This window comes from Falco biarmicus, chromosome 1, assembly GCF_023638135.1.
Source record: "Falco biarmicus isolate bFalBia1 chromosome 1, bFalBia1.pri, whole genome shotgun sequence".
Taxonomy (NCBI): domain Eukaryota; kingdom Metazoa; phylum Chordata; class Aves; order Falconiformes; family Falconidae; genus Falco; species Falco biarmicus.
Window position 1 is genome coordinate 120,846,182 of NC_079288.1, and position 14,395 is coordinate 120,860,576.

Consider the following 14,395-nt stretch of genomic DNA (forward strand, 5'->3'; position numbering starts at 1 on the left):
ATGAACTAGTTCATTATTTTCTTCTTCCCATCAACGTGCATATTCTTATGCTGGCAGGAACGCACATCAAAGCCTGGTGAAGAGAGCAGTAAAAAAAAAATTTGAAAGGCACTTAATGTTAATTAATCCAAATGCTGACAGTTCCATGTGCTTTGCCTTGCATTACTATACTTGTCCCAGCCATAACTGACTGAGATCCATGTCCGTCCAAGTTTCATCATTGTTAATAATCATTTAGCATAGCAATTAAGGAAGCCTTAAATATCAAATTAGCTATCATATATAATTTCCCCAGAATTAATCCTCCATATTATAGATGCAATCGGTAGTTAAACAAGTATTAACTACAACGTAACAAGTAGCTCCAAGCTACTTAATTTCTTAAACATCAGTGAACAAAGGTGAATGTTTTTCAACTGACTCATGGAAGTAATCTCACTGGAGATGAAAGCTCTTCAAACATTCCTTTTTATTAGAACACTTCTTTCACGGTTTACCTGATGAACATCCTTGATTTGAAGTATTCTGTAATCAGCCCGGTCAAGGACAGTGCTCTGCATTCATTCCTACCCTTTACTCAACAAGAACTATTTTTGGTCTAAGAAAGCTTAGGCAACAGACACAAAATTATTTCTTTTGAGAGGGTAATGTATGTGTCCCACAAACTCTCTAAGCAGAATATATGGATATTAAAACGGTTTAATGTTACAAGTGCCAATTCTAAACTCAGTACAAAGTAGGACCTAAATTCTGGGATTAAATTAAAGAGAATGGAACAAAATAGCAACGCAATATTATTGTAGCAACAGAAATATACTTGTTACCGCAACTTGACTGTGTCTTTGATTAACGTAGAAAAGCCCCCCGGTTTCCAGCCTTGGTTTTGTAAAATTTACAGCGTAGGAACCAACCCTTATTTGCACCACTGCAAAATCAGGCAGAACCTTCAGGAGCAACAAATTAATTCCTTGTTTGCCCCTGAGGCTGGATGTGATGTGTAAAACCAAAGAGGGAAGATGATCTGCCCAAGACTAGTAGTCAGGCAGGTAAACATACAAGAAGAAAAAAAACATTGAACTTGAATTTAAATAAAACTCTTTGGTTGATTACTTGTCCTCGCAGTAGCCAAACACTCATCTCTATTTTGTCTGTACTCTTTTCATGTCAGCGGGACTACACACAGTCCCAACCTGGTTACTTCAGGCCCTGAACAGAACAGTTATGAATGTACCATATAATGGGATAACAGCTAATGCACATAATCCGTGAGTAACAAAATAGGCCGAGTAAAGGAGATCTTTCTGTTCTGCCTGTAAGAAACCCCAGGGATGCATTGCGCCGCTTGCTTACCAAAGAGATGCCAGTGAAGTTTTTCTAAGAAAAGATCTTTGGTTCTTAAAAAATTGCACTACTTCAGCAGTAACTTCACAATGAAAAGAGAATGCTCATTTGCATCAGCTTTAAACATCCGTGTTCTAGTGCCACAAAGCCTATGGCTGATAAAGTACTCTTTCTCCTTAGCAATAATGGTAATGAAAATTCAAAGATCTGGCAAGATATTTGCTTCTGAAATACTTCTCTATTACCATGGAGAATCTGGAATATCCACCACTGCACTGGAACAAAATGAAGACAAAGGAGCTTGAATACTACTATTATTGTTAGGATTTCTTTCTTCTTTTTTAAAGGCTCCGTGGATTTCAAAGGGATAAGAATTAATCACAGAAGTAAATCAAATACTGCTGCCAATAACAGAGCAGGAAGAACTGTTAAATAAGAACAATAAATTCAAATGACTACACACTAAAATAAACATGCACACATATATAATTAACATTTGGAAATTAACAGGAGAGTAAAGTACCCATGGGTGCCATCAAAAAACCAGAGCACAACAGTAGGCAAAAAAAAAAGCACCTGTCTCCTAAAGATAAAATATGTTACCTTACTCTTTTGAAGCGATCCTCACATGTGAAGGCCTGAGATCTTACACAAGGAAGGAATTACCTTGCAATGATTTCACTTTGGGAGACTGCTCTAGCAAGTAGTTCACAAAACCGAGCGTGAGAGGCAGGCAATGGTGGGAGCCCTCGGGGCAAGCCCCTTCGCTCCCTAGCATCATTGCACATGCATGCAGTGAGCTCATGGCCTGCCTGGCTTGCCTCCCAAGATGATGCTTTGGAGATGCGGGCTACAGGATTCAGAGCCAGGGCAAAGGCTGGGGCGGAAATAAATAAATAAATCGAGTAAGCGAGTAATTATGGCTGGCTGGAACAGGGGCTCCACTTCACCTCTTTCCCTAGGGAAGATGACATGACGTATCATCCCATTTTCTAACACCTTGCCCTGACCACACCTCTCCAGCTCTCCTATGTGAGGTGCTCTATACTCTGCGAGAAGGACACGTGTGTTTATCTGCCTCCCCTGCCAGGGCACTCAATAACAGGAGCCCTCTGGGCCTGGGGAAAATCACTTTGCAATCAGCCAAGTGCTCATCCTCAGTGACCACTGAAGCTCTGGCTCTGGATGACCTTGGCTTCTCATGAAGCCCTGTGATCCACCTGCATTCCTGCATTCCCTGCATTCCTGGAACCCCTTATCCACCCAGGCAGGTCTGCATTTGAAATGAGGGAACAGTTTTACTACTAACTAAATCCTTAGATAACTTTCATATTTTTTTGAAAGACTTGCTGCAAGACAGTTAAAACCTGACCGCTACAACATTTCTGTCTTCAAAAGTATTGCTATTAAACACAAAAGTTCAGTTTTTAAAAATAAGAACATGTTTTATTGTTTGATAAAGAAAAATGTAAGCCTCTATTTAAAAAAGATATAAGGAGAGATAACAGAATTTTACAGAAAGCTAAAAAAAATAATAGATTAATCTCAGCACAGAGAAGGCTATAGAGAAAATAGAGTTATTCTTTGGCTCCAGTTATGTCAAGGATACAGTATGGCCCTTCCCATTGAGAGTAAAGTTCAGTTTTACAGAGGTACCCCTTCAACCCAAAAGAAGTGCACAAAAAAGGAACCAAGTCCTAGGAAATGCCCAGGCACTCCAAACTTACTGAAAGCTTTGATACCAATCTCCAGTGCAGGCTGCTTTCTGAAAACAAAGCCACTGCCACAATAAAAATTAATACAAATCAGCCTGGAGTAGAATTTACGTTCCTCAGAAGAAAGTAAATCCTCAAGATGAGAGACCACCACACCATGACACCATGGTGTCATCTTCCCACCAATATTTCAGAAAGCCAGGGCAGCCAGACAAAACCTATCTGTCTATAATGCAAACACGCCCCCAAACGTATATGTTGGGCTTTGACTTGAAGCTGTAAATTTTTCTGATGACACTACTCACATGCCATAAGAGGCCTAATTCCAGCATCCATCAAAATAAAACTAAGTTTCAAGTACTTAGGTGAGCACAAGCTGGCACATATGAGACTACCACTGGTTGAGTTTAATAACTAAGAGGGAAAACGACTTTCAGGGAACTCCTAAGACAAAAACATTGAGCTGGAAGCTACTGACAGACCTTGACTGTGTAAACCTACAATTCTATACTTATAAAGTAGTTCTACAAAGGGTATATCTTTCAAAACATATAAATCAAAGTCATCACATTGACACTTATCCTGCTGTAACTTTCACATAAGTCTATACATAACATCTGTTAAATGGATTCAAGATTACCACAAAGTTACATAAACTTTTGTATTTTAAAAGTTGTGGCAAATCATATAGCTATATCCTACTACTCTTCTTCACATGATGGAGGCTGGGGGTGGTGGGAGGAAAAAAAAAAAATCACAGCAATTTACAAAGCACTATCAGCTAACACAGGGAAAACTTCCCCAAGAGAGCAGTTTCCAGAAAGTAAGCCGGGGGTCTCGAGAGAGATTAAGAACAGAGAAATGCAGCTGATGTCACTGAACAGGAGCAAGAACTGTGATGCCCCACAATTCATGGTATCTCCAAAAGCTTTGCATCTATTACATATATTGCGCTGCTCCTGCTGAATCCAGTTCATACAAGATCATCGACCTTCTTACTGTACCATTCCTTCCTGAGTGCACCTCTACTCTTCAAGTTCCAATATGCAAAGGAGGCATTCCTAAATAAATCTGGAAGACTTGTATGATGTAAAAGCAAGTAGCTCCGTAAAGCATAATGGAAACTCATGGTCATCCCACTATCCCCTTAGATAAACATCAAATCCCACTTTCGAGAGACAAATACGAAGATAGAAGTTTTGATATAACAAGTCTCAAGAACATGTTTTGCAAAAGCGTATGCCCAAATTTTATACATTAGTTTTGAAAATGTAATTTCAGAGTTGAATTTGATTCAGGTAAAAGAAATACCGAATATTGTGTAGGCTTCACTCAAGAGATGCTTATTAACACGTTTCAGCATGCTGCAACCATCGCTGGCAGTCACCAACAATGTGGGATTACAAGTGTAACATGACAGACGTTGCCAACTGCGTTAGACAGGATCCCTTACCATTCCCTTATTTATAGAACAAATTTCTCATTTCCCCAGATGACACCAATGAAAAAAATTCACACATTCACAGAGGGGACATCTTCGAGTCTCATTACTTTTCTCTAAGCATTTAGAAACGTCAAGCCGGAGCAACATCATTTGGTTTAGAATTGGTAATAACTTCTCAAATCCCCAGTTTTCAATTCCAGTGTTGCGACACACGTAAAAACAAGCGTTCGTACATTGTTCTATATAGGTGTTACTTTATCTACAACCCAGAGAGAATGACAGCTTTTCTCCCCCCAAAAAAACACCGAATGACTAGGAGCATACATTATTATATTCAGATCTTGACAGCTATCACATGGAAATTAATGTTTCTGGCTATATATAGTATATTGTGAAATATTTGGCTCTGTTTCTATTGTGCACAACAACAACAACTCCAACTGCCTCTTTTCTACATTCTTTTATAAGCATTTTATATGCTCAGTGGGGGAGACAGAAAAAGAACTTAGTTAATCATTAAGCTTTTTCTTTCTAAAAGCAAGCCATGCTGACTGTCCCCATTAATCAACGTCTGTGGGAGTTGCAAAGGAAATCTAACGCACCGTTTCTGTTTCAGAATCCTTTATTCTAAACACCAGACTTCTGGTTTTTAACTGCAGAAATACACCAACAGCTAGGTATATGTTATAGTATATTTTGGAGTAGGGCAAAAGTATCTTTCAGCCTACTAAAAGCAATTCTTTCTTTTCAATACAACTTTCTCGAAAAAAAATAATTAAAAACTATTAAGAAACGAAATTTCTTCTACAAAGGACATTGCCATGCAAACTTGGTTAAAAACGTATGAACCACTGAACACACGGTCTGTTTCATACCCTTCCAACTACAGATGAACTTGGGGCCACAGGAAAGTAGACCTGTTAGCACCAACCTGCTCTCAAGCATTCTATAAGCACTTGCTGGTCACTATTCCTGATAGTTGCTGGTCCTGATTTCCTGATGTAAACAGAAACCTGCATCTACCAGGGGATTCACTACCCAAATTTAACCAAATCTCAGATGCAGTGGCTTACTTTCAGCAAGGCACACAGGCCCCAGCTCGGGGACTTTGGGAGGACAAGTCTCCTGTCCCATGATAGCTAGGCACGTTCCCCTTCTTGATTGCCTCTGAAGGACAGTCTCTGGGGGATCTATTGTCCTACGCTGAGCAGACACTAGAAGCCTCAACAAGCATCTTATAGTCTTACAAAGCTAAAGTTACATGATCTGAAGCCAGCCATAAGAGCTAGATGCATCCAGAGAGCCAAATGAAGAAATACCTCAATCGTAGTGTTACAGCCCCCACATCAAAAAAAAACAATGAGAGAGAAGACTTGCAGGGGATGAGAGCTTGCAGGTGACTCCAAAACCTACCACCACCTCAACTGAAAGGACTGCTGGTCCTGACAGCAATAGAAGAGGAAAATAGCTCCATTCAATCTGCCTTTGGTGAAGTCCTTCCCTGCAGCGCGCACTTCAACATTTTTCAATGATTGCCCATGCATTTTATTTTACATAGAAGGTATTTCATTTTCCTGTACATCAGGCGGTGGCCTACAAGAAGTCTTGGTGCTGTCAGAAGATCATATTCTGTTAGCCTTGCACTAGTAGTCCTTCTAGTCTCCAAGCAACTAACCAGAGGAATGAGGACAACATGATTTTGTAGTTAGGTCATTATGCATGCAAACGCTCAGGTTTCTCAACAAATACATTTTCTAAGCCTAGTTCTTTCCCCCTAAAAGAACCATTCTTATTCCCAAGAAATATTACTTGAAATAATATTTTCATTAAGATAAAACCTGTAAGATTATGGAGGTGGGCATTATCAACACAAACCTTCTTGGCGCTGCCTCTTTTGTTTGTTTTTTGGGTGTTTTGTTGTTTTTCTTTTTTAAAAAAAATGTGTTCTTTGCTTTCCATAAGTGCAAGCAGCTATTAGTGGCTGGAATAAATATGGTATGTCTGCGTTTTTTAGGCTGTTTTTTTAGTTGCTACATGCCCCCACCAAACTACTTTAGATGGCTTCTCCATTCTTTTTAGCAGCTTATCTAAACATCAAGTACCTACTCTCTGACTTAGGTCAGACAAAGCAGCTAATTTTTGTCTTTTGAAAACTTTTCCACAATAGAAAGCACTCAAAATTAACAATAGATAAAGCTGCCCTTCATTTTTAAATTATATGAAAGCAAGGAACGCATATATTTACAGATTCATTTCTAGAGTTAATTGACTTCTCGATGGAGGCTCCTACAAAACCGTCCTCCGTGAAGTTGTAGTGTAGCCCACTCACACCACAAATTGTTGTTACTTCTTTTCCTTGAAGCACTGTTCTAATACCATTGTCTTATATTCCTTTTTACAGAGCAACATTCATGTAAGTGCCTAATTATAGACTGCAGAATGTCTTTATTTCCTTATTTCTTTGGCAAAGGCAAGTTTTTTGTTAGATGTTTAGTGCTCACTCTATGTCACTTTCAATACAGATTTAAATTTACCCAAATATAAGGTCTTATTTACTTGGGGCATCATTTTCTGCTTGGTTATACAATGTAAATGAAGAGTAATTTAATTAAACAAAATATAGTTACAGTGATGGAAAATTAGCATAACTTAAAGAAAAGCCAGTCCACTGTTAGTAATAATTTATTTTATAAATTCCAGATTCTCGTGCTCATATGTCCTTTACAGAGTCAAAGCTGTAATAACAATGATATATTTTCACAGAAAAAAAAGTAGCATTTTCCTGCTCACACAAATGGCTTTTTTTATATTTTTTTTCAGAGGGAATACAGTTGGGCTGCATTTATTTTTCTATTTGTATAGTAGTAGCCACAATTAATAATCATAATATTATGGTGTATTTATAAAGGAGACTGTTTGCATATGTGAGACCTCAAGGCATCAGCAAAGCACATTCATTTTTACAGCACAGTCTCAGAATGAAACACTGTCTTCATCAGTTTTGGGCAGCTTTGCTGCACCAAAAAAAAAAAAAAAAAAAAAATTCAATGTCTGTTTTAAAAACATATACATATGGGGTGATTAAGGAAGAAGAGAAAGAATGTTTAGAAGACAACAGACCAAAATAGCAGTGTTTTGGATGAAGTTTGGTCTTAGTTATTTACAGTATACCATTAGCAGTACAGCTTTGCAACCATATTAGTTTCTATGAAAAGCAACTGCAATATCTCAACTTAATGACTACAAATTGAAAAAGATATTCAAAATGAAATTTATTCACCCTAGCATGAAGTCTCAAGTACCATTTTTCTTTCATGTTTGCTAGCGAGAACATCCTGCAGATTTCCAGCTGTCAGGAGCAGGAGAACATTACTGCCATCACTTACAAAACACGAATCTTTCTTAAGGCTTTTTAATGAAATTGCCTGTTTAAGACTTTGCTTTAAATAGATGAAGGGAGAAAAGGTCTTGCTTCTACTCCCTTCTCCTCAGCCCTGCCCTGATGGATGGTGTTGCTCATGGGTGTAACAGATCAGACAGACTTGGAACAACCACCACCACGTCTGGTGACAACGATTTATTTCTGCAAGCAACTTTAAAGTTCAGACATACCATTTTTAGACAGCAGCAACCAGTTATTTCTACAACAATAAATAACAAATGCTAAGAACTGGACTTTGCTCAGATCAAGAGTCTGCAGGACTTGCTCTTCCCATATGCGACCCTGTCCTGCCATGGCTCGGCTTCCCCCTCTGCCAAGCAAACTACAGACAGACTTAGGCACTACCTCCTCTGAGGACAAGACATTATTTATCCCTATGTGTGTATACACACATATATACATGTTTATACATACACACGCATCACATAAAGCACAGTAAGAAACAAATAACCATTGTAATAAGCGACCTGAGGAACAAGGAGATGCAAAGGGGCCATGCAAGAGGAGAGCTAGCACTGAGGTCGGTTATGAGCAGAGGCAGCCACATGCTTCAAAGCTTTCTCAGTTCAGTTTTTAGGAGCTACTTTCAGAAATGCATCAGGATTTTTCTATTAGCAGATAAGAACTGAAGGTCAGACAGCATGACATAAATCCCTGAGGGGACATTATTGTTCATTTGTTACAGAAACCTAGAAGGAGGGCTTAGCTCCAGCCTTTGGCATCCTACCGAGCAGGAGTATTGAATTTATACAACTCCTTTCCTACACTGTAAAATGTATCAAAATAAACATATTCATGTAGTTGTCTTCCTCCCCTCTTACCCCTCTCTCACACACAAACTCAAAACAGTACGGAGCAGACCAAAAAAAAAAAAAAAAAAAAAAAAAGAAAACCAAACAAACAATAAGAGACACCTTTATCAGCCTCAGCCATCTGTGTTCCTTTAGTCTGATCCAAGTATTTTGGCAGGGATGTGCGTAGCTTGCTCCTACCCAGTATCGTCCTGCCCTGCAAGGAAAAGTCCACTCCCGCTTCCTCCCCTCTCCACCAGCACACAGGTCACGCGGCACCCTCAGTCCGTCCATCGCAGGGCTGGAATTAACAAGGTATCGGCGCTTATGTTTAATTAAATACAAACTCAACACAATCGCTTAACCTTATTCTGAGTAACCGCAACCCCACTTGATAGCACAGCAAGGAGAAATAAACGGATGATAAAACCTCTGCAACTTTCAGTGCTGACTGCAAGAATTATTTGGAGTTAAGAAACTTATATGTAAAAATAAAATAAACCAAGCCGATTCCTCGAAAGTTAGAAGTGCGGGAGTTCAGAGTGCTGCCAGAGAGAGGAAATGGTGGAAAGAAAACCTCAACTTCAAGTAAGATCACCACCGCCATAAATTAGTTTCCAGACAATCTGACATGACCCTACTGGGGTTCAAATCTGGATTTTCATTAATTTGTTCACTGAAATGATAAAGGTTCAAACTCATTTCTCAGAGCAGACTGGCATAAAAGCTTTATTAGGCACCTTTCAAAGGGAATAGAATCATGCTCAGAAAAAAAATCATTTAGATATACACAAACAAAAATGCAGGTCTCGAAAGAATATGAGCGCAATAAACTACTGAGTTCGCCTTCTGTTTCTGAACAGCCTTGTAATTGCAACATGTCTTCATATTTCAGACAGCATGACATTTTGATGGATTAAAAAGATTTGTTGTATTGAAAAGAATTAAGAATGGGAGTGGGGAAAAGCACCAGGAAACCTGGTGTAATACCAGAGAAGAAACCCCCTATGGAAAATGCAAGCTTTAAGGACATACACTGCAGATGTGTACCATAGCTAGGCATCTTATTTATTCCTCTGAACTACTTCCATAGAATTCTCTTATTTATCAAAAATGATCCAAAAAGGAGTTGACATGAAAAGCCCTCGACTCAGTTTTCTCTCTAACTCTCCAAGGAACAATTTATCTCCTAGTACACTGCAAGGGAAACATAATCACGTATTTCCCCATACACAGTGCCTGTGGCAAACCCCAACCTCTAGCTTAGAGTTTTAAGTGGTGCTTTTTCTATCTTAATACACAGATCTGCCTCGTGATATGAACTTGTTTTCTCTCCCCAGCCACTTCAGGAAGCTACGCATCAAATTCTTGTTTTGATAGCCAATTGCTATTGCAGAGTTTAATTCAGCACTATCTAGTGTTGGATGCAATTTACATTAATTTGATCCAAGCAGGATATAAATGCTGCTCATAGCTTAAAAAGAAGACTACAGATTTTGGTAGGTAATGTGTCATATACTTAGAACTAATAGTCTTCTCCTGGCTTATATTTCAAGAAACGGTGCAGCTACCAAAAATAAAACTTTTGCCTTAAAACCGGAAGAGGTTTTATAATATCATTTAGATATGATGCACTTGCTTAAAATTGTAAAGTTAATATTTTACTCATTCATAGTTTCGACAAAAACACATCTTGAAAAGGCTACAAAAGCATTAAAATTTAATATACCTCCAAAGGAATCCTTAAGGAAAAAGCTTAAATGGTTTTATAACTAAAACTAACACTCACTAGCATAACTCACTGAGTGAAAAGTTGTCTTTTGTTCATTCTCCGCTTCACACTAGACGTTAAACTCACATCAGCAGCAATATCAGAGCAGAGCTATGAATCAGCCCACAGCAGCTCCACACCCGACGCCTGGCAGAAAGCCAGCAGCAGCACGGCAGACCCCGCTCCCAAAGGCAGGACGTGCATACGGGTGCCGCAGCGCTGGCCCAGCTCTGCTCTCCGGGAGAGAGGACAGGAATGTATCGCAGAGCTATGATGGGGACCTCCAAAAGCGGCCACTTGCACAGCACAGCTCGTAAATCCACTCTTCATTCCCATCAGTGACAGTAACGGTTATGCTCTGTACTAATACGCTGCCCCATAACAGATATATCCAACAAAGGGCCTGGAAAGGAGTCAGAAGTAATTTGTAAGACGTGAAGTCTCTGTCTCATCAGTTTTGTCAGTGCCATTCAGACGGAATTAAGACAGACATAGATGACATGCCATCCATGCCCAGGCAGGGCACGGCAGCTGGGCACCACGGCACAGTGCTGGGTCAAACCCCCAGCTCCCGGGGAGGCAGGAGCACCTCACCTCTTGCCAGGCTGCAGCAGTGTGCTGCAGAGGCCCAGAAGACACCTACCGATGTCAATCCTTCAAAGTGCAGCTTTAGCCTTCTCTTATGCACTTGCATTTATTCAAAAAACAAACCAACCACAGACGCCCAGACACATTGGAGTTCAGGTAACTGAACCTGACACCTCCCATATGGTCTAGCGGTTAGGATTCCTGGTTTTCACCCAGGCGGCCCGGGTTCGACTCCCGGTATGGGAAGCATTAGTTTTGATACCCCGGGAGGCTGCGCGGCCATTCAGTGAGACCTGGACAGGCCAGAGCTGGGCGGAGACCAACCTCATCACCTTCGGTGCAGGGCCCTGCCCCGGGGGGCACAGCCCCACGCACAGCAGCGGCTGGGGGCTGCCTGCGGGGAGGCAGCTCTGCGGGGAAGGGCCGGGCAGTGCCGGGGCACAGCAGCTGCCCCTGGGCCGGCAGCCAGCCCCGGTGGCCCAGGAGGCCGGTGGCGCCCTGGGGGGCGTGAGGAGGAGCGTGGCCAGCAGGCGCAGGGAGGGGATCCTGCCCCTCGGCTCTGCCCTGGGGAGGCCGCCCCGGGAGTGCTGTGCCCAGCGCTGGGCTCCCCAGTTCCAGAGACAGGGAGCTGCTGGGGAGGGCCCGGCGGGGGCTGCGCAGGGGGTGAGGGGCCTGGGCACCTCCCGGGGGAGGGCAGGCTGGGACACCCGCGGCTGCTCAGCCTGGGGAAGGCTGGCAGGGGATCTTACCAAAGCACAGAAGTATCTTAAGGGCGAGTGTCAGGAGGACGGGGCCAGGCTCTTTTCTGTGGTGCCCAGTGACAAGACAAGAGGAACGGGCACAAACCACGACACAAGAACTTGTTCCTTCAGGATATGAGGCAGAACTTTACTGTGAGGGTGGCAGAGCACTAGGACAGGCTGCCCAGAGAGGCTGTGGAGTGTCCTCTGGAGACATTCAAAACCCACCTGGACGTGCCTTTCTGCAACCTGCTCTGTGTGGACTAGATGGTCTCCAGAGGTCCCACCCAACCCTGGCCATTCTGTGATACCGGGGGCATAGCACAGCACACCACAGGCACACACGTAGCACACCAAACAATGCACAATGGCTGCTCTGAACCTTCATCGCCCATCTTGTATCATAGCTACTATGGAAGAAACAAGTACGCCCCTCTTACTTCTGAATGTCCTAAAAAACTTAACACAGAGGCACACTGCCACTCTTCCCTCACCTTTTACACACTTCTTGGCTCATAATGGCAAGCTGGGGCTTGACTCCTGCTCAGAAGGGGCCCAGGTAGGTACCTGACAAGAACTAAAAACAGTACAGGCAGATTCTACAGAGAAAACTACAGCGTTCTTTGACCCTGTTTGGTTGTTTTCCGAGCGCAGCCAACTGAGTGGCTGAAGAGGGAATCATTTTGACACATGCATGTACATGCTTATTTAGAAGAGCACAGCTAGCCATGAGGCTGGAAAATGTGGATATACGAAATCAAGAAAGTTACAATTTTGTGTTAATGCTGATGATACTTCATGTACTGGCCATATGGCACATCTCAAAGCTATTCCGATGTGTTTCACTTAAAGATCTCTAAGAAAAATCCCTTCTTCATATTTCAGCTCTATTAGCGGATCCAGATCAACTTCATGGGGCTCTTTGGAGTTAGCTTCCCTGACACAGGCGCTGCAGGAATCCCACACTCAGCCAGGGGATGCCACCTCCAGGCAACAGGGTAGAGAAAGGGGGAAGGTGACGCACTGCAAGATGACTCATCTCCAGAAGAAGGACCCTGAAAACTCCTTCCGTCTGTCTGAGCCTCAGAGGCTGCTGAACGTTTTTACCACGAGCACACCTTTCTGCCCGTAGAGCTGGATGTCTGGATGGCTGCATTAAATATAGTAGAACCCTTACACACTAGTTGAAGATCACTATGTCAATACAAGCAACAGCCTATTAACAGTGTGCATGTGTGAAGACTGCAGAATATGAAATGCTAAAGGCAAACGCTTGTTTTCATTACTTTTTGCATAGCTGTTGGCACATAAATTACCACTTCATAATAGGCTCTTTGAAATTCTTTTGCTTTAACTAATGTGACTATATGTATTTTTACAGTGCAATCATAGCTATCAGTTTCCATCTGTTCTACTATTCTTTTGGTATGTTACGGCTCTGAGGAAGTAAACAAAAATAGATTGCTACAAAAACAAACCTGGGTGACAGTCTAGACTAAGGGTCTAATTAAAAATAAAATTTATTAGAATAGAGAGAAACATTGCAGTAAAACAAAGACCCAGTTTCTCTAACATATCTGGTATTATTCTTGGCAAAGTGAAATAAGGCTATAAATTTACTGGAACAAATCAGCATGGTACTGATGTACCATACTGATCTGGCATCACTCTTCCTGACTACAAGAATATGTTAGGAATACTCTTTGTTTTACTTCCATTTTAGTCACCGTAAATTTCTTTTCTAATTAGAACCCAAGAGTATTAGGGCTTGCAGGTTTTGCACAGACACAATTACATGGGTAAGAAACCAAACTGACTTAACAGTAATGCTACTCCCTAGTCTAGACACAGTTAAAACAAACTATACCAGTAGAACTATGTCATGCTAAGGGGTTGCTTTGATATAAATTAAACAGGCACCCTGTTATTGGAGGGGTGGGAAGTGGCCCTCGGAGTGGTAGTTCAACAAAATCCAACCTCTGAAAAGACTCAGAAGAGACCATGGAGATGTCTGGAGCCTACTTCCATCCGTCAAAAGGGTACGAACATCCTCTGACGAGATGCAGTCTCAAGGTTCGAGATACGTACAGGAAACAGGAAAATACAATAGCAAAGCTTTCAGGAGCGACTGACAACGTACTCTTAGTCCAGAAAAGCTAGCAACACTGAGAGGGCAAGCAGGCTTTGGTGACCAGCTTCTGGAATTCTCCTAAATAAACAGCCACCAACTCCTTCACCTACCACTAACACGTGGAAAGAAGCCTGTACTCCAGCAGCTCTGGGGGGTATCATTTTACATGAAAAAGGACTTGCTTATTAACATCAATAGAACCCAAGAATCATTTAGAGAGTGGTATGAAGAATTTAACACTTAGCAAAAATAAGCACATGAAAATTTTGCTCTGGTTTTTGGCCATTATTTCTAGTGTTTGCATTAGAGACACATGAAAAATAATATTTTCCATAATAAAGAATGTTGGTTTTAAAGTCTAGTGATTTTTAACATAAAAATATGAAATGACCTCACATCCAAAAGTGCCCAGAGGCTGCTAAGATAGCAAAG

General features: G+C 41.5%; 1 protein-coding gene and 1 non-coding gene across 2 annotated transcripts in view; one reads left to right on the forward strand and one right to left on the reverse strand.

Moving 5' to 3' along the window:
- Positions 1 to 14,395, reverse strand: part of FAT4 (FAT atypical cadherin 4) — a 151,213-nt gene that overhangs the window by 124,442 nt on the left and 12,376 nt on the right.
- On the forward strand, positions 11,267 to 11,338 carry TRNAE-UUC (transfer RNA glutamic acid (anticodon UUC)). Its single transcript has one exon. It is a non-coding gene; the product is annotated as a tRNA-Glu (tRNA).